At 37.1% G+C, this 25,325-nt stretch overlaps 1 long non-coding RNA gene across 1 annotated transcript in view; it reads right to left on the bottom strand.

Annotated features, from left to right (window-relative positions):
* Positions 1-25,325, bottom strand: part of LOC110134211 (uncharacterized) — a 129,269-nt gene that overhangs the window by 37,067 nt on the left and 66,877 nt on the right. Inside the window, exon 2 of the long non-coding RNA XR_011482360.1 lies at positions 20,194-20,269. This is a non-coding gene — a long non-coding RNA (uncharacterized lncRNA). The remainder of the gene's footprint in view (positions 1-20,193; positions 20,270-25,325) is intronic.

The raw sequence follows: 25,325 nt of genomic DNA, 5'->3' as shown, positions 1-25,325 counted from the left end.
TTTTTGTGGACATATATTTTGATTCCTCTCAGGTATATACCAATGCCACCTCCCTTTTTTTATCACCCCTACCTTAAAGACCTCAGTGAAGAGTTTTATAAGCCTTTATAGAAAAGCAAGCAATAAGAAGGATTCAAAGTAGAAAACTGTGTTACTTAGATTAAGTGAAATAGATATTATGTTTCAAAAATACATTTATTCCCTTTCTAGCAATGACCCAAATAACTGTTGAGAAATTAAAGTGTTTGAGAAGGAGACACTAGGTAGGGAAGAACCAACATTAAGGATCAGTAAAAATCCCTGCTGGGCTACCAAGGATCCTTTCAGAGTTTAAAATCATTCATTTAAAAGCAGATGGACTAATATATCAAAGCTAGTATAATAGCTGCAAAAACCTCCTGGGTCTTTGTCCCCTGACCAAATATTTGCATTCTCTGTCTTGAATCAAAACTTTTAATTTCTAGTGTTAACAGTTTACTCACTGATGACTTCTTTAATTTGATCTTTTTCTTTCAAATGCATGACACAGGCGAAGTTTTCCGGAGATGTGTTTAACCTTATAAAGATCTACACATAGGTGTAATGGTCTTATGTGAAGCGAGACACAGTAAAGTTAGTTGTGTTAAAGTAAAATCAATACCTACAGAAAAGAAAATTAGAAAGGAAACTGCTGGTTTTCCTTTCCTTTTTCTTCTTTCCTGTCACTCACTAGTCTGTACAAGTTTGGAACGCTAAGGATCATTATATTATAAAAGTCTCCAGGTTTCCATTCTAATGGGTTCCAGGTTTTCCTGCTAAGGGGGTGAAACCAGCAGACTTAGTAAATCCTTATTTATTTGTCCCAAAAGCCCAGGCGGTCCTCTTTCTTCTCAGTGCTGGTTTCTATGCATTCACTGCCTCTTCTCAGGCTCTTTTGCTGCTCATCATTAATCTTTCAAGCTACAGCTGGTAGATTCAGAACAAAACCATCAGAGGAACTGAAAAATGAAATATTTACCTGCAGAAGTGGGGAAAGAGGCCTATCAAACTTGTCCTTTCAAGCAATCACATTTTTATTTTATTCACTTTCTAGATAGAATACACACATATATATGCATGTACATATATATTCCCTCTTTGTGTTAATATTTTTATTATTTATATATATATATTTTACTATCTATCTGCATTTGTAATGAGGTGTAATATATAGTGCTCAGTTAGTTACCATGGAGACACTGGTCTTCTGTTTCTTATCACAGAGTCACACCATCATCTGGTGTCAGCGAAGGAGGGATGACAAAGGCCTCCCCAAGAGCCTAGCTCTGCAATTACTGAGCAATCAAGCGCCTCTTTTAATAGAGCACATCCAGATATACATGGCACCTTAGCACTGTCTTCTCTTCTTCCTTTTTAAACTTACACAGCAGGAACAGTTACCAAGTAGAGATATCTTCCTCTGTTAGATGGTCTGTTTATTCAGGATTTCAATGACATTCTTTGGTTTACTTAATAAAGCTGACTAGCGACCATTCTCTGTATTTTGAAATCTCCATTTTTTAAAACTTCAACAAGTATTTCCTTCCAAAGAAATACACTGATTTTCATTTTAAGTGTTAATCTGTTCTTATGGTTTGCCATTAACTGATGAAATGAAGGAGTGGATAAATGAAAATCATAGCCTCTAAATCTCTTCCTACTCCAGACTTTTCCCTAACTTCTCTAATCAAATTGCTAAGGCTATTAACAAAATATTTTAAAATGGGAATGATTGTTGCTCATTTTTTATCTTCTAGCGGTGGCATACATGAGAAACTAGAAAAATCAAAGACATGTAACTGGAGAAACAAAAAAACCTAGCTTTCCATCAAGGATTTTTAACTTACTGGGGGGTTGGTATGACTTCTCCAGAGGTGACTCTGATGCTCCAACTCAGATGTTCTAAACTCACTTAGAAATTTAAGAGAAGGAAGAAGAAGATGGTGGAGGAGTAAGACAGGGAGATTGTCAGCCTCCCCACAAACACATCAAAAACTCATCAAGATATGGAACAACTCCTACAAAGCAACCTCTAGGCAACTTCAGAAGACCCCAGGCCTCCAAGGGGGCAGGCTAAGCTCCCTGGAATGACATAGGAGAGAGAATGGAGACATAAAAAGGGAGAAGATGTAGAACTTCTGAATGGGAGCTTGTGCCCTGAGGGAGGTAGGGAGGGAGTCGTGAAGCTGGAAGAGTTCCCATGCACTGGAAAGCTCCCTCACAGGGAGCTTTTTATTTTGGAGGTCCGAAGGGGGAGTTGAGGACTCTCAGAAAGCAGGACAAAGCTCGGACTTAAAGGGCAGAAATCAGAGAAAGCTTCACTTCTCAACAAAATTCTAGCAAACAGAAGTCAACAACAAATTAAAAAGCTCATACACCATGATCAAGTTGGGTTTATTCCATGTTTGCAAGGGTTCTTCAATATATGCAAATCAGTCAATGTGATACATATTAACAAGCTAAAAGATAAAAAGCATATGATCATCTCAATAGAAGCAGAAAAGGCCTTGACAAAATTCAGTACCCATTTATGATTAAGAAAAAAAAAACACTTCAAAAATGGGCCCAGAAGGAATGTGCCTCAACATAGTAAAGGCAATATATGATAATATATGATAAGCCTACAGCAAACATTATTCTCAATGGTGAAAAATGGAAAGCATTCCTTCTAAGATCAGGAATAAGACAAGGTGCCCACTCTCACCAATATTATTCAACTTAGTTTTAGAAATCCAAGCTATAGCAATTAGAGAAGAAAAAGAAATAAAAGGAATCCAGATCAGAAAAGAAGTAAAGCTGTCACTGTTTGCAGACAACATGATACTGTTCATAGAAAACCCAAAAGATAGTATCAGAAAATTACTAGAGCTAATCAGTGAATTTAGCAAAGTTGCAGGATACAAAATCAATACACAGAAATCACTTGCATTTCTATATACTAACAATGAAAAATCAGAAAGAGCAATTAAGGAATCAATCCCATTCACCATTGCAACAAAAAGAATTAGATATCTAGGAATAAACTTACTTAAGAAGACAAAAGAACTATACACAGAAAATTGTAAGTACTAATGAAAGAAATCAAAGATGACATAAACAGATGGAGAGAGATTTCATGTTCCTGGGTAAGAAGAGTCAATATTGTGAAAATGACTACACTACCAAATGCAATCTACAGACTCAGTGTGATCCCTATCAATTTACCAATGACATTTTTCACAGAACTAGAACAAAAAACTTTCATAATTCATATGGAAACACAAAAGACCTCGAATAGTCAAAGCAGTCTTGAGGAAGAAGAATGGAGCTGGAGGAATCAACCTTCCTGACTCAGATTATACTACAAAGCTACAGTCATCAAGACAGTATGGTACTGGCACAAAAACAGAAATACAGACCAATGGAACAAGATAGAAAGCCCAGAAATAAACCCATGCACCCATGGGTACCTTATTTTTGACAAAAGAGGCAAGAATATACAATGGGCAAGGACAGCCTCCTCAATAAGTGGTGTTGGGAAAACTGGACAGCTACATGTAAAAGAATGAAATTAGAACACTTCCTAATGCCACACACAAAGATAAACTCGAAATGAATTAAAGACCTAAATGTAAGACCAGAAACTATAAAACTCTTAGAGGAAAACATAGGAAGAACACTCGATGACATAAATCAAAGCAAGATCCTCTATGACCTATCTCCCAGAGTAATGGAAATAAAAACAAAAGTAAACAAGTGGGACCTGATTAAACTTAAAAGCTTTTGCACAGCAAAGGAAACTATAAGCAAGGTGAAAAGACAGCCCTCAGAATGGGAGAAAATAATAGCAAGTGAAACAACTGACAAAGGATTAATTTCCAAAATATAAAAGCAGCTCGTACAACTCAATACCAGAAAAACAAACAACCCAATCAAAAAGTGGGAAAAAGACCTGAACAGACATTTCTCCAAAGAAGACATATAGATGGCTAGCAAACACTTGAAAAGATGCTCAACATCGCTCATTGTTAGAGAAATGCAAATCAAAACTACAATGAAATACCACCTCACACCGGTCAGAATGGCCATCATCAAAACATCTACGAGCAACAAACGCTGGAGGTGGTGTACAGAAAAGGAAACCCTCTTGCATTACTGGTGGGAATGTAAATTAATACAGCCACTATGGAAGACAGTATGGAGGTTTCTTAAAAAACTAGGAATAAAACCACCATATGACCAGCAATGCCCTAACTAGGCATATACGCTGAGGAAACCAAAATTGAAAAAGACACAAGTACTCCAATGTTCACTGCAGCACTATTTACAATAGCGAGAACATGGAAGCAACCTAGATGTCCATTGACAGATAAATGGATAAAGAAGCTATGGAACATACATACAATGGAATATTACTCAGCCATAAAAAGGACTGCATTTGAGTCAGTTATAATGAGGTGGACGAACCTAGAGCCTATCACACAGAGTAGTAAGTCAGAGAAAGTTAAATATTGTATACTAACGTATATATATGAAATCTAGAAAGATGGTACTGATGAACTTATTTGCAGGGCAGCAATGGAGAAACACATATAGAAAACAGAATTATGGACACATGGGGAGGGAAGGAGGAGAGGGTGGGATGTATGGAGAGAGTAACATGGAAACTTACATCACCATATATAAAATAGATAGCCAACGGGAATTTGCTGTATGACTCAGGGAACTCAAACAGGGGCTCTGCATCAACCTAGAGGGGTGTGGTGGGGAGGGAGGTGGGAAGAAGGAGACATGGGTGCACCTACAGCCAATTCTTGTTGATGTTTGACAGGAAAAAAACCCAAAATTCTGTAAAGCAATTATCCTTCAATTAAAAAATAAATTAAAGAAATTTGGGGTGAAACAGGATGTACATATATGTCCTGAAGCATTCTAATTGGCCTCTGTCACTGTAGATAGGCTTCTTACAAGAACACCTAGGTTTTGCCTTGTGTAGTATCTATAATGTTATAAAATAAACAGTTGTTTCTGATTCCATTCAGAAGGTCTAAAAGTTGGCTGACATGGCCTTTTTCTTGGAAGGAGGAATGTTCAGGTATTTTAAAAAGCATGATCATTGCTGGGTGGAGGAAAATGCAAACAATGAAAAACAAAAAATGTCTATGACATTATCACTGCTCTAAAAAAAAATCTTAAAATCTAACTGGGAAAACAAGCCTTTAAACTTACATGCAAGGTCCAATCATTTGGATTAAATATCCAAAAGTATCTACCAGCCTAGTGGTGGTAGATCAAAGATCAATCAAGTCCAGAGACAGTAAGATTTACTGGAAGGCATGAGATTTAAGATTGGTCTTGAAGGATGGAAGAAGAGAAGAAAAAAAAGCATCTAGGCAAGGAAAATAGAAGATGTTAAAATGGGGCAGTGGGAATGGTCACAGTCTTCTCAAAGGACCATGGTAATGTTAACTTCACTGAAGCAAACCATTCTTGAGTTTCAAGAAAACTTTGAATCAATTTGGATAATGATGTTAGTCTCTTCCTATTATACCATCACCTTCAACTCAACAAAGGCTCTGCTATTCTCCTTTTACTAGAAAATAAAGAGAGAAAGAGAGAGGGAAGGAAGATGTGGGAAGATAGGAGGGGGTCGGGAAGGATGGGCGAGGAGGAAGGAGAAAAAATTTAAAAAGGGGAAGAGGGAGAGAGGGAGGGAAAGGAGATAAAGAAAAGGAGAACAATTGTATTCAAAATGTCATAATAAAGAAGCAAAAAGACATTGCCAATTTTTTTTTTTTTCAGGTAGAGAACAAAGTCGGCTTTCCCAGGCAGAGTATGAACACATTCTGTGTTATATGATCCCTGTATGCCAGGAATGTCATTAATTAGACAGAAATGAATGACTGGAGATTTGCCAAATGCAGCTCAGTAGATCAAGGGCTACATACACACACGTTTTCACCTATGCTCTGGAATCCCTGGCATAGCTACAGAGTATGTGTAGCTTTGTCAGGAGCTTGACAGGAGCCTGAATTAATACTAGGCTTCTAACAGAGCACTGACTCCTGGCATAGATGATCTCATAAATACACAATTTCTTTCAGCTGGACACCAAATAGAAAGACATGTGATCAGTGGCATGAGTTAGGGGAAAAGCCAACATAAAAGTTTACTGGTGTTCCTTGAAGAATTTGCAGCAAACGTTTACCAGGAGGTGACTGGAAGCAATGAAGATGTTCACAATTACATAACAGTAAGTGCTCCATAAACACGAACTATTCTATGTGCCCGGTACTATTATAAACACACTGTGTGCATGATCTCATGTAATCCTAACAACCCAAGATGAAGAGTAGTTACCTCCACACATTATGTATGAGGAAATCAGAGTTTGAGTTATGTAACCTGTCCAAATTCACATAGTAAGTGACACTGACCTGATAGAACACAAATGACCTGAATCTGTTAAAATGAAGGCAGAATAAACTTCAAACACATAATTACTATAGTATGGATTTCTTCAGCATTTTCCTCTCCTCCATTTCCTCTGATAAGATTATAATGAAAAGGTATATGAGAAATAATCTTCAGTTCCTATGTTAATTTTATCAAAAAGTAATTGCTGGGGGTAGTATTTCCGCATAGTCAAAGTTAGAGGAATGAAGGCGTGATATTGGACACTAAGGCAAAGTTGTAAAACAGTGAAGATAATTCTGTTCTTTAAAATGGTTCATCTTGTCTCTTCAGCTATGAAGGGACACATAAAAATAAAAATTCATAAAATATTTTAGCATTTCTTATCTTCTCTCAGTCATTTATCATTCTGTGGCTGTAAGATTACAAGTTCCAAGGAGCTTTACTTACTTTATGACCTGGCCTTCCTGTCATTTCTTGAATAAGTCAGGCTTGTTCCTATCACCTGTAATTTTCACAATACTTTCCCTCCACTTGAAATTTACGGCAAACTTCTCAACACCCACGGCTCTATTGAGCTATCAGATCCTCAGGTTGACCTTTCCTGACTAACTAACCTATTTTAAGATGTTTCTCCTTTTTCCCTATCCATGATTCAATCTCCCTAACACTCTATTTCAAGAGCCTGCTTTCTTCTCAGAACACCACTTTCAGAAGGTCTTTATTAACTATTCCAGTTTTAAGTTATGCTTTATTTACATGGTTATGTATAAAATTGTGTGTTTTAGTCATTAGTGCTTTTCCAGTACTTATAAAATTAGTTGGTATACACTATATAGTTGGTAAACATTTGCTGAATGAATGAATACCACTATATCAGTCAGTGGGAATGGGATAATCCTAAACGAGACACGTTTGGCCATGCTTCACTATTTAGAAAGTGCACACATATTCATCAATAATCAATATCCTACAGGAAGTTATTCTGCATGCCAACTAGTTATATTAAAACAACTATAATGCAGGGAACTCTGTTTTCTATCAGGAGTCTTATTTGCTTGAAGGCCCTCAGCTCAACTTAAATGCTTGGCGTAACTGTGTGACCAGTTACTGCTGAAATTCCTTTCAAAGCATTGGCTTAAGAAGATTCATGTCAATGTATGACAAAAACCACTATAATATTGTAAAGTAATTAGCCTCCAACTAATAAAAGTAAATGAAAAAAATTTAAAAAACCAAAATATATTATCCTTAAAAAAAAAAAAAAGGAGTCAGTAGAATGTACAGAGTAACAAAATGTGTTATTTCAACGAGTTTTGAAGTTTTTATTGCCATTTCCAACAGACAGTAAAGTTCCTGCTTTCATTTGCCAAAAATGTCCCTGAAAAAAGTGAGGTTTTTATTTCTGCTTTTTGAACTAGTACAAGTTATACTGCCCAGAGTAGCTACAAGGTAACATCATGTACTACAGAATGAGTATTTGTGTTCCCTGCAAATTTAAATGTTGAAACCTATTCCCCTCAATGTGGCAGCATCTGAAGCTGGGGCCTTTGAGAGATGACTAGGTTATGAGGGCAGTTTCATGAATGGGATTAGTACCCTTATAAAAGAGACCCCAAAAAACACCTCACTCCTCCCACCCATGTGAAGACAGAGAAAAGGCAGCCAACAAGCAGGTTCTCATCAGACACAAAATCTGCTGATAACCTGATCCTGGACTTCCCAGTCTTGAGAAGTGTGAGAAATAAACTTCTGTTGTTTATAAGCCACCCAGTCTATGGTATTTTGTTTTATCAGCCCAAACAGACTAAGATGTCACAGCTAAGAAATGAAAGCTAGCCAATCAGATCAGGTAATTTTTTGTTTATAACCCAGAGTTACTTTGGAATTTTCTGAGTATTCAAGGAGAGAATGGTAACCAGGGCTGAGAATTCAGTCTTACACTTTGGATGTTCATATGTTTCCTTTGATAATTTATATAGGAATTTGCAATGTGCCCATCATGGGTTTCATCCCATTCCATTTTAACTGACCTGATGTTATACTGAAATATTAGCAGCTTGGATCTGTCTCTTGCTTCTTAATTTCCCACTTCTGGGCGTCGCAAAACCCATATTTGGATTTGGGAGAAGATACAGGTAGCAAATGGTTAACCTTAAACTGAGAAGCAATTATGTTTCAAAAACAATTACTAGCATTTTTGCTGCTGAATGATTTTTTTGTATGTTTTCATTTGCAAAATGAGGCTTAGGTAACAAGTATCAAAAAGAAAATTCTATATTAGAATTGACAAAGAGGACCCAGTTCCTTCCATTATCTCCAATGGAAGTCTTGATGTTTTTGGTTAAACTGATACTGAAAGTTTTTCCTACTGTCTTCTCTTTTCAACCAAAGGAAGAAACTGCAGTTCACAAAGACTTCCGGCAAGATTTCTGCTCTTTATTCATCAAGGAGTTCTGTTTCATTTTTAGGATATCACACATTGTTTCAAACCTTTTTTCACTATGGAAGTGAAAACAGATGTTGAGATCCTTGGACATATCTGGTGGAAAGAAACCCCACTCTGCTGTAGTCCAGTATAGTCTCTGGTCACAAGAGCCCTTCCTAACTGAATGTATATTATTAATCATTCTATTTTGTGGGTTGTTGTGAAAATGTATATCCCATTATGTATTCATTAACTGATAATTTTTTAAAGATTTATAAGTTGTATGCTTATCTTGGAAACATTTCTAGCAATTTCACCTTAAAAATTTGCATTGTGGTTGATATATCAGAAAAGGATGTCTCTAGTAAAACATAATGTTCAATGCTTCATGTGAAATTCTCCTAGAAAAGCTTTTGGCCCTTTATTATCATTCCAGGGCAGGTGTAAAGTGAGAAAGCTGATAGAATCAGCGCATGGGGCAATATTTAGTGAACTGCACAAAGGCAAACAATATGGTAAGGAGACCCATAATAAATCCACTGTTATCAGGATTGCAATAGAATATAGAAAAATGGCAGTGCAAGAATGCTCTTTTGGATTGCTGAGCAAAACCTTTCAGATTACCCAAGTGTAATAAAAGCCCCAGCTTTAGTAGTCACTAAAGTTGACAAATCCTGGCTTGAACAATCTCCCTCCCTTTTTCCATTTTAAGTAGCTGGTATATTTTTAAAAGAATATAAAAAACAAATACTAACAAAAAGAAAATCAACAAATTGTGACAACATCCAAGAGGAACATATATTACCAGAAAATAAATAAAAGGCCAAATTCTAGTCCTTATCCTGTGAGTACTTTTACCTTAATTCTATAAGAATTTCTGCAAAAAATTATCATTATAAATTATGACTTATTTTTAAACTTTTTAAAAATTTATGTTTATTGAAGGCTAATTGCTTTATAGAATTTTGTTGTTTTATGTCAAACCCCAACATGAATCAGCCATAGGTATACATAAATCCCCTCGCTTTTGAAGCTCCCTCCCATCTCCCTCCCCACTCCACCCTTCTAGGTTGATACAGAGCCCCAGTTTGAGTTTCCTGAGCCATACAGCAAATTCCACTGGCTATCTATTTTACATATGGTAATGTAAGTTTCCATGTTACTTTATCCTTACATCTCACCCTCTTCTCCCCTCTCCTCAAGCCCATAAGTCTATTCTCTATGTCTGTTTCTCCACTGTTGCCCTATAATTAAATTCTTCAGCGCCATTTTTCTAGATTTCATATATGTGTATTAGAATATAGTATTTATGTTTCTCTTTCTGACTCACTTCACTCTGTGTAATAGGTTCTAGGTTCATCCACCTCATCAGAACTGACTCAATGATTCCCTTTGTATGGCTGAGTAATATTCCATTGTGAATATATACAACAACTTCTTCATCCATTTATCTGTTGATGGACATCTAGGTTGCTTCCATGTTCTAGCTATTGTAAACAGTGCTGCAGTGAACAATGGGATATATGTGTCTCTTTCAATTTTGGTTTTCTTAGGGTATATGCCTAGTTGGGTGATTGCTGGGGTCACATGGTGGTTTTATTCCTAGTTTTTTAAGAAAACTCCATACCATCTTCCATAGTGGCTGTATCAATTTACATTCCCACCAACAGAGCGAGAGTGTTCCCTTTTCTCACCTTCTCCAGCATTCACTGTTTGTAGACCTTTCGATGAAGGCCATTCTGACCAGTTTAAGGTGATATCTCACTGTAGTTTTGATTTGCATTTCTCTAACAATGAGCGATGTTGAGCATCTTTTCAAGTGTTTGCTAGCCATCTATATGTCTTCTTTGGAGAAATGTCTGTTCAGGTCTTTTTCCCACTTTTTGATTGGGTTGTTTGTTTTTCTGGTATTGAGTTGTACGAGCTGCTTTTATATTTTGGAAATTAATCCTTTGTCAGTTGTTTCACTTGCTATTATTTTCTCCCATTCTGAGGGCTGTCTTTTCACCTTGCTTATAGTTTCCTTTGCTGTGCAAAAGCTTTTAAGTTTAATCAGGTCCCACTTGTTTACTTTTGTTTTTATTTCCATTACTCTGGGAGATAGGTCATAGAGGATCTTGCTTTGATTTATGTCATCGAGTGTTCTTCCTATGTTTTCCTCTAAGAGTTTTATAGTTTCTGGTCTTACATTTAGGTCTTTAATTCATTTCGAGTTTATCTTTGTGTGTGGCATTAGGAAGTGTTCTAATTTCATTCTTTTACATGTAGCTGTCCAGTTTTCCCAACACCACTTATTGAGGAGGCTGTCCTTGCCCATTGTATATTCTTGCCTCTTTTGTCAAAAATAAGGTACCCATGGGTGCATGGGTTTATTTCTGGGCTTTCTATCTTGTTCCATTGGTCTGTATTTCTGTTTTTGTGCCAGTACCATACTGTCTTGATGACTGTAGCTTTGTAGTATAATCTGAGTCAGGAAGGTTGATTCCTCCAGCTCCATTCTTCTTCCTCAAGACTGCTTTGACTATTCGAGGTCTTTTGTGTTTCCATATGAATTATGAAAGTTTTTTGTTCTAGTTCTGTGAAAAATGTCATTGGTAAATTGATAGGGATCACACTGAGTCTGTAGATTGCATTTGGTAGTGTAGTCATTTTCACAATATTGACTCTTCTTACCCAGGAACATGAAATCTCTCTCCATCTGTTTATGTCATCTTTGATTTGTTTCATTAGTACTTACAATTTTCTGTGTATAGTTCTTTTGTCTTCTTAAGTAAGTTTATTCCTAGATATCTAATTCTTTTTGTTGCAATGGTGAATGGGATTGATTCCTTAATTGCTCTTTCTGATTTTTCATTGTTAGTATATAGAAATGCAAGTGATTTCTGTGTATTGGTTTTGTATCCCCTGACTTTGCTAAAGCCACTGATTAGCTCTAGTAATTTTCTGATAGTATCTTTGGGGTTTTCTATGAGCAAACAGTGACAGCTTTACTTCTTTTCTGATCTGGATACCTTTTATTTATTTTTTCTTTAATTTATGTAACTAGGACTTCCAAAACTATGTTGAATAATATTGGTGAGAGTGGACAGCCATGTCTTATTTCTGATCTTAGGGGGAATGCTTTCAGTTTTTCACCACTGAGAATGTTTGCTTTAGGCTTAGCATATATGGCTTATACTCTGTTGATGTAGGTTCCTTTATGCCCTTTTTTTGAAGAGTTTTAATCACAAATAGGTGCTGAATTTTGTCAAAGGCTTTTTCTGCATCTACTGAGATGATCATATGGTTGTTATCTTTCAATTTGTTAATGTATCACATTAATTGATTTCTGTATATTGAAGAATCCTTGCACCCCTGGAATAAACCCAACTTGATCATGGTGTATGAGATTTTTGATGTGTTGCTGAATTCTGTTTACTAAAATTTTGTTGAGGAAATTTGCATTTATGTTCATCAGTGATATTGGCCTGTAGTTTTCTTTTTTGTGTGTTGTCTTTGTCTGGTTTTGGTATCAGGGTGATGGTGGCCTCATAGAATTTAAAATTTATTAAATGTTTTCACTAAAAAGTTAATATATGCAATATTACTGATTAAGGACCCTAACACTCATATAACCAAGTGAGGATTTTCCCTTACAGTGGGGAAAATTATATGTCTATTCCACTGATAAATGTACTGTACATTTTTTGTTTTCTAGCAAATTTCTTTTGGAATGGGCTTTAGTATCATTTTAGGAAGTCAGACAAAATCCATCTAATTACTTTTAAAATTCATCCTTTTCTTTATAAAACCAAAAACCTCCCACCTTGGTCACTAGATCTATTTCCAAATGATTCCTGTTTCAAAAACAAAGATACTATTAATTCAAGAGTAAAGTTAGTAAAGAGTAAAAGTTAGTACACATGTGTCATGGGGACCTTATATCATCTCTTGCATCCATCTTTTCTTTTTCATTCCTACAGTCAACACCCCAGCCCAAGTCCTCATTTCCCCTTCCCAGACCTCTGCCTTTTAAGTAATGTCTTTCTTATGATCAATTATGCACACTACCACCAAGGTCATCTTCTCAAAGCATAACTCTTCTTTTACCCTCTTGGTCACAAATGCTCAGTGGCTTCCAGGGAAGATTCTCCACCCTCTTGCCTTCTAACACTTACATAGTACACACTATGTGCCCAGCACTATTCTAGGTGGTTATTTATTATTCTTCATATCAACTCTGGAAGGAAGGTAAAAATACTATCCCCATTTTACAGATAAAGTATTATCCCCATTTTACAGAGTTCAAGTCACTTGGCAAAGAACACAGATAATGGGTTTCAGTACTGAGATTTTTACCCAGGGATTCTGGCTCCAGAGTTCTACCTGCCTGTTTCTTTTCCTAGCTTAACTATGATTCATCCTTTTCTGATTAAACCAAATGCTTTTCTGCTTTGGGGTATTGATTACAACTCTCTCTGTGCTGGCTGTCCACATCCATCAAGTTCCATCTGAAATACCATCTCTTCCATAAAGCTCACTCAGATACTTCTACAAATAGTGCAAAACTGTATTTTGTACTATTTGTACATACACTGCTAAGTTATAACTTGCAGGAGCAGAACCATTTCTCATTTTCACTGGCCCCCTTCAGTGTCAGTTACTAACAGGGAAGACTGGCAGGCAATTGCTACAACTGAAATAAATGAATTACTGATGGGTGAAATCATGAAAATAACTACATTCACCATAGGCAAAAGACAAGTCTAAGGTTTTGAGAATTTTTCTTTTTTTATTTCTACATATGCCTGCATCCTGCATCTATTTTGAGCTACTCTTCCTCTTATTCCTATGAAATAAGAATCAAAATGCTCCTTTTCTTTCAGTTTTTGTTAAGATGATTTTCTATATGATTGATTATAGAAGCCATAATTATACTATCAAATTCTTTCAAAACAACAATTTAATGCAAAATCTTAACAACTGGCAGTGTTTAACTCTAAAATGTAATAATTTTTAAAAACCTGTGTGGGAATAAGGTGAATTTATTCAGACTATTTATTTCTTCTGGAATGCAAAAGAAAGTTATGGCTACCTTATTATTTACTACTATAGCAAGCTCCAGGAGTTGGTGATGGACAGGGAAGCCTGGAGTGCTCCAATCCATGGGGTTACAAAGAGTTGGACACAACTGAGTGACTCAACTGACTGCACTGATGATACACTTTTGTAAAGAGAAAAGATTTATAAGTTGTTAGAAATAGTAGATGGCCATGCCAAACCAAGATTCCTTTCTGTGTTTATAAAGGGCATCAGTTATTATAAAACCAGGAAAGACAACATGACAACAGAAGAATAGAGCTCGAGCAAGGTACACACTAGTAGGTGATCTTTTTTAAAAAAGGTCAAGGACACTGGTGGTGGAGGCCCCTTGGGTATATTCATTGGTGTGAGCTCTCTTGAAGGTTGTCATTTTGGCACTAAGATCTGGCCCCATCCAACAGCCTACAGGCTCTAGTGCTGGAAAGCCTCAGGCCAAACAGCCAGAAGGGCAGGAACACAGCCCCACCTATCAACAGACAGGCTGCCTAAAGTCCTTCTGAGCCCACAGTCAACTGTAGATGCACCGTTTGACATGACCCAGCCCCTAGAGGGACAAGATCCAGCTCCACCCATCAGTGGACAGAGATCAATCCCTCATACCAGGAAGCCTGAACAAGCCTCAGAACCAACCTCACTCACTAGGGGGCAGACATCATAAGAAAGAACTACAATCCTGCAGCCTATGGAAAAGAACCCACAGACCAGAAAGTTAGACTCCTGTCAGACTACCCAGCCTGGGGGTCTGGGATCAAGAGGAGGAAGTCCCTAGAGCATTTGGCTTTGAAGGCCAGAAAGCTAGACAAAATGAGATTGGAGAGGAATAGAGTTGAAAAAAAGAAAGATAAAACCCCAGAAGAACAAAGTGAAGTATAGATGGGCAATATGCCTGAAAAAGAATTCAGAGTAAGTATAATAAAGATGATACAAGATCTCAGAAAAAGAATGGAGGCACAGAATGAGAAGATATAAGAAATGTTTAACAAACAGGTAGAAAATTTAAACAACAAACAGATAAACAATACAATGACTTAAACGAAAAATATACCAGAAGGAATCAACAGCAGAATAACTGAGGCAGAGGAAGGGATAAGTGAACTGGAAGACAGACTGGTGGAAATCACTGCCACAGAACAAAAGAAAAGAATGCAAAGAAACGAGAACAGTCTAAGAGATCTCCGGGACAACATTAAACACACCAACATTCGCATTATAGAGGTTCCAGAAGGAGAAAAGAAAGAGAAAGGGCCTGAGAAAGTATATGAAGAGATAATAACTGAAAACATGGGAAAGGAAGCACTCACTCAAGTCCAAAAAGTACAGATAGTCCCATACAGGTAAACCCAAGGAGGATTATGCCAAGACAGACATCAATCAAATTAACAAAAATTAAAGACAAAGAGAAAATGTTGAAATCAACAAGTCAAAGCAACAAATACCATCTAAGGAAACCCCCTAAAGTTATCAACTAATTTTTCAGTAGAAACTGTGTAAGCCAGAAAGGAATGGCATGAAATATTTAAAGTGATGAAAGAGAAAAGCATGCAACCAAGAATACACAGCAAGGCTCTCATTCACAGAAAAATCGAAAGCTTTACAGACAAACAAAAGCTAAGGGAATTCTGTAAAACCAACCCAGCTTTACAACAAATGCTAAAGGAACTTCTCTAGGTGGAAAAGATAAGGCCACAACTAGAAACAAGAAAATTACAAATGGGGAAGCTCACTGGTAAAGGTAAACATACAGGAAAGGTTGGAAATCATCCACACACATATTTCGAGAATATAAATGCAGGTTATTGGAAACACATTTGAAAGTAACAGATCAGGAACCTAACACAATCTTGTATGATAATAGAGTACTATATCAAAACCTCATGGTAGCTGCAAACCAAAAAACTGCAATAGATATACACACAAAATAAAAAAAAAAAAAAAAACCTATATCCAACACTAAAGACAGTCCTCAAGTTACAAGAGAACAAAATATCAATGTAAGAAAAAAGACTTGCAAAAACAAGTCCAAAAATAACAAAATGGCAATAAGAACACACATATCAATAACTAGCTTTGATGAAAATGAATTAAATACTCCAACCAAAAGACACAGAATGACTAAGTGGATACAAAAACAAAACCAGTATATATGCTGTCAACAAGAGACGCACTTCAAATCTAGGAACACATACGGAATGAAAGTGAGGGGGAAAGGTAATTCATGAAAATGGAAATCAAAGGAAAGCTGGGGAGCAATACTCATATAAGGAAACATTCTCATTCACCACTGCATCAAAATAAAACAAAATACCTAGGAACAAATCTAGCAAAGAGATAAAAGACCTATACTGAAAAGCATAAGGCACTGATGAAAGAAATCAAAGATAATATAGACAAATAGAAAAATACATGTTATTAAATTGGAAGAATCAATACTGTCAAAATCACTACCCAAAGCAATCTACAGATTGACTGTAATCCCTATCAAATTACCAATGGCATTTTTCACAGATTTAGACAAAAAAAATTTACAATTCATACGCAAACACAAAGGACCTCAAATAGCCAAAGCAATCCTGAGAAAGAAAAACAAAGTTAGAACAATCAGGCTGCCTGATTTGAGACTATACTACAAAGCTACAGTCATTTTAAAAAGTATCGTTCAAAAAAAAAAGTATGGTTCAGTTCAGTTCAGTCACTTAGTCATGTCTGACTATTTGCGACCCCATGAATCGCAGCACGCCAGGCCTCCCTGTCCAACACCAACTCCCAGAGTTTACTCAAACTCATGTCCATTGAGTTGGTGATGCCATCCAGCCATCTCATCTTCTGTTGTCACCTTCTCTTCCTGCCCCCAATCCCTCCCAGCATCAGGGTCTTTTCCAGTGAGTCAACTCTTCGCATGAGGTGGCCAAAGGATTGGAGTTTCAACTTCAATATCAGTTCTTCCAATGAATATTCAGGACTGATCTCCTTTAGGATGGACTGGTCGGATCTCCTTGCAGTCCAAGGGACTCTCAAGAGTCTTCTCCAACACCACAGTTCAAAAGCATCAATTCTTCAGTGCTCAGCTTTCTTCACAGTCCAGCTCTCACATCCACACGTGACCACTGGAAAAACCATAGCCTTGACTAGAAGGACCTTTGTTGGCAAAGTAATGTCTCTGCTTTTTAATACGCTATCTAGGTTGGTTATAACTTTCCTTCCAAGGAGTAAGCATCTTTTAATTTCATGGCTGCAATCACCATCTGCAGTGATTTTGGAGCCCCCAAAAATAAAGTCTGACACTGTTTCCACTGTTTCTCCATCTATTTCCCATGAAGTGATGGGACCAGATGCCATAATCTTCGTTTTCTGAATGTTGAGCTTTAAGCCAACTTTTTCACTCTCCTCTTTCACTTTCATCAAGAGGCTTTTTACTTCCTCTTCACTTTCTGCCATAAGGGTGGTGTCATCTGCATATCTGAGATTATTGATATTTCTCCCGGCAATCTTCATTCCAGCTTGTGCTTCTTCCATCCAAGCGTTTCTCATGATGTACTCTGCATATATGTTAAATAAGCAGGGTGACAATATATAGCCTGGATGTACTCCTTTTCCTATTTGGAACCAGTCTGTTGTTCCATGTCCATTTCTAACTGTTGCTTCCTGACCTGCACACAGGTTTCTCACGAGGCAGGTCAGGTGGTCTGGCATTCCCATCTCTTTCAGAATTTTCCACAGTTTATTGTGGTCCACACAGTCAAAGGCTTTGGCATAGTCAATAAAGCAGAAATAGATGTTTTTCTGGAACTCTCTTGCTTTTTTGATGATCCAGCAGATGTTGGCAATTCGATCTCTGGTTCCTCCACCTTTTCTAAAACCAGCTTGAACATCTGGAAGTTCACGGTTCACGTATTGCTGAAGCCTGGCTTGGAAAATTTTGAGCATTACTTTACTAGCGTGTGAGATGAGTGCAATTGTGCGGTAGTTTGAGCATTCTTTGGGATTGCCTTTCTTTTGAATTGTATGGTACTGGCACAATAACAGAAATACAGATCAAGAGAACAGGATAGAAAGCCCAAAAATAATCCCACACACCTATGGCCAATTTACCTACAACAAAGGAGGCAAGAGTATACAATGGAAGAAAAGGCAGTCTCTTCAGCAAGCAGTGCTGAGAAAACTGGACAACTACATGTTAATGAATGGAATTAGAACATTCTCTAACACTGTACACAAAAATCAACTCAAAATGGATTAAAGACCTAAACATAAGACTAGATAATATAAAACTCTTTCAGGAAAATATAGGCAAAACATTCTGTGACATAAATCACAGCAGTATCGTTTTTATCCACTTCCTAGAGAATGAAAATAAACAAATGGGATCTATTTAAACTTAAAAGCTTCTGCACAACAAAGGAAACCATAAAGAAAATGAAAAGACAACAGAAAAAATGGGAGAAAATATTTGCAAATGATAATCTCCAAAATTTACAAATAGCTCATATATATATATATATATATATATATATATATATAAGAACCCAGTCAAAAAATGGGCAGAAGAGCTAAACAGATATTTCTCTATCTGTTGTAGAGCCGCATTGTAGGCAGAGGCTTTACCGTCTGAGCCACTTAGAGGTTAAAGTGTCTGCCTGCAATGCGAGAGACCTGGGTTCGATTCCTGGGTCAGGAAGATCCCCGGGAGAAGGAAATGGCAACCCACTCCAGTATTCTTGCCTGGAGAATCCCATGGACAGAGGAGCCTGGTTGGCTACAGTCCACGGGGTCACAAAGAGTCAGACACGACTGAGCGACTTCACTTTCACTTTCATATATAAAATAATCAATATGGACCTACTGTACTGCACATGGAACTCTACTCAATGTTCTATAAAAACCTATTTTGGAAAAAATCTAAAACTATATATGTATATACACATATATATATACACAACTGAATCACTTTGCTGAACCCTGAAACTAACACAACATTGTAAAATAACTATACTACAGTATAAAATAAAAATTAAAAATGTTAAAAATAAATAACATTTTCATTATGCATAGGAAAAATTTAATCTCCTTCCTTTGGCTGGGAACACATATACACAACTATTCTAGGTAAATTAAGAATATTCTTCATGCTTAGTCTCTCTTAGGGTTGGAGAGTCTATCATTCTTTTTTGTCATTCAGACAGCACTTATGCTACTCTGTCCTGAAAATGGACAAGAACTGGCAACCATGGTTTCCATAACAAGAGCCTTCCTGTACCTGAAGATAATGTTTAATTACTGATCAGTTTTTTTATCTCAAGAACAAAAAAAGTAACTTTTTTAAAGTGTTACAAAAATATGATTTAATGTTGATATACATATAACATCCAAGAACTCTAAGGAAGAGAGGGAAGAGGAAAGCAATAATCAAAAAGAAAGGAACAGCAGGCCAGATGAAATAGGAAATAAAAGCTACATGGAAAGAATAAAGAAAACATCCTTGACAGACTCCAAAAATAATATCTGAGTGCTTATCATTTGCAAGGCACTAGTAGAGGGCTTTATGCCGTTGTCATACAGCTAACACTTAACTGAACGTGTACCTCGTGTCAAGCATTATTCTATGCACTCTTCATATATGAAGTCACATAACGTACAATCTTTACAACATCCCAAGGATAGGATATTCCCGTATTTCAGATAAGGAACTGAAACAGAGGCTTGTAACATCTTTACATTCTTGGTGCATTCTTTTTAAGGACATCATTATTCCTATTTTACAGATGTAAAAACTGAGTATCACATTAAATAACATGCCCATGATCAAAAGAGCTGGTAAGTGAGAGAGCTGGGTTTTAAACTAAGAATCCTCTGATTCCAAAGTACTTTCTGACTACATGTTTAACTTGAGAAAAAGAAAATACTAGTAACAATAAGCACAATAGAGTATATCACATGCCAGGCACTATTAAAAGAGTAGGGAAAATGAAACTCAAACATAGGAGGTCCTGTTTCAGAGCTATGCTCTTACCACAACACTATATTGCCTCTTGCAATCAAAACATATAATTGGAGCAACTGTTTGGGATCATGAAAAATGAGAATGGTCTCACAGGTAAATATATGCTGGTACTGCCATATAACTAATACTTGTTGAACACTTACTAAATACTTCTGGAAGACACTGTAACATGTGACCTAGATCCCCCTCAGGAATGAAGGACTTATTGGACCAGTTGATGGGAGTTCTAAAAGAAGACAGGCCTCAACTACCAGGTCTCATTGGAAAAACTTACCTGTGGGGTTGGCTGAGGTCTTTGCTGGGATGCAGTGCAGCTCATTTCCTACAGGTGTTGATCCAAAGAGTAATCCCTAATAAATAAGAAACATCCGGAATGTTAACTTTGACCTGAGAGTTTGTTTCCCTAGGAACCCAACCTGAAACAACATTTCACAGAATCTCATTTAACTCTCACCATCCTATGAATCAGATGCTATTATTCTCATATACTCATTTTACAAATGAAAATACTAAGGTTTAACTTTCCCAAGGTCATAGAGCTGGTCAAGGATGGAGACAGAATCTGAAAAGAAGTAGAATTCTAGAGGCTGTACCCTAAACTTCTACAAAACTGTATATATAGAGACAGATTCTATATATACAGACTGTTTATGTTGAGACTTGTCATTAGTTCAACATGTATTTAATGTGTAGCGGAAAGAGGCACTGTGAGGACTCTAAGATCTTAAAGGGAAAAGATATCTAACATTTATGTTTAAAGCACAGGCAAGAGTAATGTTAGAAGTTGGGATGACCTGAAATGTAAACCAGGTGGCCTGAAAAAGAAGACTGGTCAAGAAAATAGTCAAACAATTTTTACCTCTATGGCTTCCACAATTTATTTCTTAAGAAGAACAAACGAAGGACCAAAAGTTAAAAAGTTCCCATATGAAAGAGGAGAGGAAAATGTTCAATTAAAGACAACCTTACACATTAAATAATCTTAAATTCAAAGAGAAAAGGTTTCACTCTCCAATGTGCAGTGTTTATCATTTGATACATCTATCTAGCATTTTTCCTCATATGAGAGAAGTTGAAAACACAAAATGCTAGCATATGGACTGGACTTTAATGAGAAGTTACAGGGTTATCAGTTCAGTTCAGTCACTCAGTCATGTCTGACTCTTTGTGACCCCATGAAGCACAGCACGCCAGGCCTCCCTGTCCATCACCAACTCCTGGAATCCACCCAAACCCATGTCCATTGAGTCGGTGATGCCATCCAAAAATGTCATTCTCTGTTGTCCCCTTCTCCTCCTGCCCTCAATCTTTCCCAGCATCAGGGTCTTTTCAAATGAGTCAGCTCTTTGCATCAGGTGGCCAAAGTACTGGAGTTTCAGCTTCAACATCAGTCCTTCCAATGAATATTCAGGACTGATCTCCTTTAGGATGGACTGTTTGGATCTCCTTGCAGTCCAAGGGACTCTCAAGAGTCTTCTCCAACACCACAGTTCAAAAGCATCAATTCTTCTGCACTCAGCTTCCTTTATAGTCCAACTCTCACATCCATACATGACCACTGGAAAAACCATAGCTTGACTATACGGACCTTTGTTGACAAAGGGGTGTCTCTGCTTTTTAATATGCTGTCTGGGTTGGTCATAACTTTCCTTCTGGTATATCTCTTCACAATATTCTAAGAGATATGGGGCAGTGTTAAAAGATGGGGTGGGGAGAGAGGAGTTAAGGCCATAGTTATGGTCACAGCCATAGCTTTTGCCTGAGTTATGCTATTCAATCACAGATTTCCTCCAATGTTAAAAATTTCCAAGTACTATTAGCCATCTTAATTTTCTCACTTTTTCCAGGACAGATAAGATTCAAGACATAAATCCCTTGACTCATATGTAAGCTTAAATTGTGTAGAATCTACTTTTTAAAACTACACTTTTTTCATGGGCATGAAAATTTTCCTGTATTTCCAACAGAAGGAAGAGGAAAATTACAACTGAAAAAAACCAAGTATTAAATTTATTCTCAGTGCTCACATGTCCTGGGCACATTTTTTATTTTACTCAAAACCTAAAGCAAATTTAAAATACATTCAGAACATGAGAGGGCCTGAAAAACCAAGTTCAGAGAAAATGGGATGCAGTTAGCAAACATTACATGCATCAGTGAACTGTACTAAATTGAACACTTTTAAATGCCAGAGATTTTCTCTGTGAAACTGGGGGGTTTGAAAGGAAAATCAATACTGTTGGGAAAGAGAAACCTTCTTCACACATCTCTAATTAGTCATGGCAGAATCTGGTGGATTTCCATATTACAACTGGATCAAACTTGTGAAATTGGTTTTGATCCCAGACTCATTCAGTACATCTTCTAGAAGCTCCACTCAAGACAATCAAAGGCTTTTCAACCTTGAATGATCACCAAGATCACTCTTTCAGTGTGCATCCATCCTATATTATGTTCAATGTCTGTCTAATGTTGCCTCCAGCAAATCTCCCTGGAATTACCCTGAAAGAGCTCCATTTATAAGAATAGGCAAAGACTCTTCAAAACTGGTCAGCTTCAACTTTAGCTTGAGTCTTCAAAATCTATATTAGTAAGTGAAACCAGGCATAAAGAGGCATAGTTCTTCATATCTTTTATTTCTTTAATAAGTAAAATAAATATTGGCCATATTGTTTACATTAGGGCACAAAGTCTTCTGTAAAGTCACCGCTTAAGTCTAATGAAATAGGTGAAGGGTTTCTGTATTTTTCTAAATAATCAATATCAAAGCTGCTGATGCAAATTTATTTGAACCCCAGGGAACATATCCTTTGAAATTCTGGGAAATTTTTAAAAACAGTGTGCAAATCAATAAGTGGACAAAAACATCTCTGTCAATGTGTTCATTTTTATTTGGAGAGGAGATATATCTTTAAATGTAAACTCTCACTCCCACTATGAACCCTTTCCCCAAATCATTTCTTTTACAAAAGAAATTCATGAAAGTCAGCTGGACATAAAACAGTCTTTTTGGCTATAATTAAAGGTGTGTAGATGTCAACTCCCTGAACAGAATGACTTCTCAAGTCTGAAAGCCAGCCTTCTCAGTCTTCCTGTTTCTAATCTTTTGTACTACTCTCATGCTTTTCTCTTTTCCTATCATTTCACATCCAGTTTTGGAGCTTTAGCCAACTGGTATGGTTTGAGGGCATTTTCAGAAGGGATTCTACTGGCCTGGATTGGTTGGTATATGCTGTTTTGAATGGGATGCATCTACGAGATTAAAATATATTTTTTCACTACTGCCTATTTTCACAGTCCACTGAGCAAAAACACAAAGCAATTTTTTTCCTTCCTTCATTCTCCCTTCCTCCCTTCCTTCTCTTTCTTCCCCTGTGGAGTTCAAATTAAAGAAAGGTGAAAATTGAAGCTGTTGTAGGCAAGGCGATTGCAACATGCATATTTGATTTTTATGATGGATCTAAATTGCTGAATAAGGCCATGGAACAAAGGGAGACTGCGGCTACCTGCCCATCACATGCAGCCACTGAATGCAGAACAAAAGCTTCGGCCATTAGGGGCTCAGCAGGGAGACACATTATATAAATGACTTTGTCTTTTCTGCTCCCTCCCCCCCTAGTGGGTGCACTGGACAGGGATGGGGGTGTGGGTTGGGGTGTGTGTGTGTATGGGTGTTATGATTTCCCAGGGCAGAAGATAATAAATCCTGGAAGCAGCAGTGGGAATAGAAAACATACAGCATGTTATGATTCAAAAAGGCCATGCTTTACTCACTGGACCAGTGCAGCTCTCAGCACTGTGGTGAGAGCATCACCTGAGACAACCACTTCCCTGAGGAAGTAGGTGTCTTTCCAGAACAACCTGTAGCTTTTCTCTTAACTATTTTGTTTCTTTCATCAGGAATGATGAAACATAAAGAAAAACACTTAGAAAAAATATGAAGGCCTACTGTTCCAAGGTAACTGCCAGACCTGCTTAAAGAACAAACTGAAGTACAGTTCATTGTGACACTAGTTTCCCAGGAAGGTACTATTTTTAATTCTTCCTTCCAGACTCAAGGTTTTTCTTTGGCAGAAAAGGAGAACCATACATCAATAAAAAATCATAAGCTATCACATAGCTGAGTCAACCTGTTTTTAAGAGGCCTCCTGTGGTGGTGACTTGAATAGATGTTACTGTTTTTCCTGGCTTGAAACAGCAGTAATCCTATACATATACATTCAACAATCTTTGTATAGACTTTGTTCTGAAGGATTTTAGTAAGCTTCAGAGAGGTGAATCATTTTATTATTTCTAATATTACTGTAAGAGATAGGGATTAAAAGAGATTCTCTTGGCAAGTTCGAGGTCGAAGCACAGAGTGATTAAATACATTGAAGGTGATACAGTAAGCTGGAGGCAGGCTAAGAATGAAACCAAGGTCACTGGATGCTCACTTCAGGCCTAACTATCATGTATGTTTCATGAGAGGAAATGACTCAATGATATGTTTCTATTTTTTAGTACAATTCAGAAATTAGTATGTTCTGACAGTCCTACTCTCAAATGTAGTAGAGAAAGCAGTCCCACTGCTAACCAAAGTAACTGAAAGTCAGAGTCAAGTGCTACAGAACTAGAACTGAGGGTTCTTGGTGAGACTGAATTCCAAAGACAAACTCAATGTAAGGGCATATATATCCTTAAGCAATCTAACGATGATGGAGTTGTGTAAAGCCAGCTAAACAAAATGCCATGAGATAACTGCCATTCATCATACACCTTATCTCTCTGTCTCAAAGTGGGCAATTCATTTGAAATAAAGTAGAATCATATCACTTACATGAAAGCTGAGGGACAGACCGTGGGTTGTTACTGTAAAGTAATTCAGTTGTGAGCCACACAGGTCACCAAGCAAACTTTTACAAAAGTTCTTTTGGACCTTACTTTAAGACGGTTAAACTCCTTCTAACTGGGTAGGAAAAGAATCTCTCAATAAAGACTGCTTAATGGATTAGGATGATATTGAGACTTTTGCTTATCAAAGGTTTAAGCAAATGGGATGAAAAAATGGTTAAAGGGAGTCCCCTAACCTACATGTTCAGAGGTGGGGGTTAGTAGTAAGGATAAACAGATGGATCAGTATATTGGAGAAAGTGAAAGAAAGTGAAGTCACTCAGTTGTGTCCAACTCTTTGCAACCCCGTGGACTGTATAGCCTACCAGGCTCCTCTGTCCGTGGGATTTTCCAGGCAAGAGTACTGGAGTGGGTTGCCATTTCCTTCTCCAATATTAGAGAAGAGAATGCTAAATAGTTATTCATTTCTTTATTCATCTACTCTGTTATCAAATATTCATTAAGGGCCTACTAAGATTCTGTCCCAGATAATAATTCTATATGTGGTTAGGGGTGGTGGTAAAGATATTAGTT

The sequence above is a fragment of the Odocoileus virginianus genome, chromosome 20 (genome assembly GCF_023699985.2).
Source record: "Odocoileus virginianus isolate 20LAN1187 ecotype Illinois chromosome 20, Ovbor_1.2, whole genome shotgun sequence".
In the NCBI taxonomy this organism is placed as follows: domain Eukaryota; kingdom Metazoa; phylum Chordata; class Mammalia; order Artiodactyla; family Cervidae; genus Odocoileus; species Odocoileus virginianus.
The sequence above is the reverse complement of the archived record's forward strand: the minus strand, read 5'-3'. Positions and strand labels throughout refer to the sequence as shown.